Source organism: Tasmannia lanceolata, unplaced genomic scaffold (genome assembly GCF_043159265.1).
Source record: "Tasmannia lanceolata isolate RefF3 unplaced genomic scaffold, GAP_Taslan_0.1 ptg000023l, whole genome shotgun sequence".
Lineage (NCBI taxonomy): Eukaryota > Viridiplantae > Streptophyta > Magnoliopsida > Canellales > Winteraceae > Tasmannia > Tasmannia lanceolata.
This window is the reverse complement of record NW_027518700.1, coordinates 25,691,422-25,692,628: the sequence shown is the minus strand read 5'-3', so window position 1 is coordinate 25,692,628 and position 1,207 is coordinate 25,691,422. Positions and strand designations below refer to the sequence as shown.

At 40.8% G+C, this 1,207-nt stretch overlaps 1 non-coding gene across 1 annotated transcript; it reads right to left on the bottom strand.

Moving 5' to 3' along the window:
* Positions 1-684: 684 nt before the first annotated feature.
* LOC143856858 (small nucleolar RNA R71) lies at positions 685-791 on the bottom strand. The gene has a single exon (XR_013238400.1). It is a non-coding gene; the product is annotated as a small nucleolar RNA R71 (small nucleolar RNA).
* Between the last annotated feature and the right edge of the window lie 416 nt (positions 792-1,207).

Sequence of the window (1,207 nt, the reverse complement as noted above, 5' to 3'; positions counted from 1 at the left end):
TCTTCCCTGAGTTCGACCCATATTTACACGATCCGTGCACTTGCAGTTATTTAATAAATCTAACAATTTTTTGGCGCCGTTGCCGGGGAAGAGAGTTGCATTAGAATCTTAATTATTTGAAGTGTTAGATTAGTAGTTATTTTTAGTTTAGTTATATTTTTAGTTTCTTGCCTATCCATCTCTCTTACTTGGTTTTCTTGTGTTTATGAGTGCAGGTTGGGTGCGGAACTCGACCAATCGACTAGAAAGAGCAAACCGGTTAGAGACGGCGGAAGACATCGTACCAAATCCAAATCAAGTAGTCATGGTGGAAGAACAAGAGCCGCCCAAGAGGTTGCGCGATCGCTTCTATCCGGCACCAACCGTGCAACCTTCTTGCATTAGATTGCCGATTGCACAGGGCAATAATTTTGAGCTAAAATTGCAATTTATCTCTTTGCTTCCTCATTTTCATGGCCTCCCTTCGGAGGATAGTTATTAATTTTTGCTGAGTTTGAAGATGTATGTGCTTTGATTAAGTTGCAACAACTTACCGATGATGCGGTAAAGTTGCGGTTTATTACGTTTTCACTCAAGGATGGAGCCAAAAAGTGGCTTTATGGCTTACCAACGAACTCCATCACCACTTGGGAGGAGTTCGCCGTCGCTTTCCTAAAAAAGTTTTTTCCATTACATAAAACTAATAAGCTTAGGAACGATATTTTACAATTCAAACAAAAGCCATTAGAGTCATTTTCTAAGTTTATGGAGAGGTTCAAAGACCTACTCCAAGAGTGTCCTCACCATGGAATTGATTTGTGGCACTTATGCCAAATTATTTATGAGGGCATAGATTACCAAACAAAGCAACTTCTTGAATCCATGTGTCCTAACGGTTTTACATCTTTCACGGATGAGGCCGCTGCATGGAACTTCTTACTTGATTTGGCGGAAATAACAAGAGAGTGGGAATCCACTCAAGACGGTGAGAGAGCCACTTCAAGCAAGGGATTTCTAATAGAGGGTGCCGTGGCAAAAGAGGCCCATCTTGATAGCTTAATCAAAAGGCTAGAAGCAATAGTTGTCAAAGGACCCTTACAAGTCAATCAAATTGCACATAATGTTCCCATGTGTAATTGGTGTCAAGCCACGGACCATGTCATGGAAGAGTGTCCAACTCTTGCTAAATTTGGTAATTCTAATGAGAATGTGAGTGCTCTTTATGCTA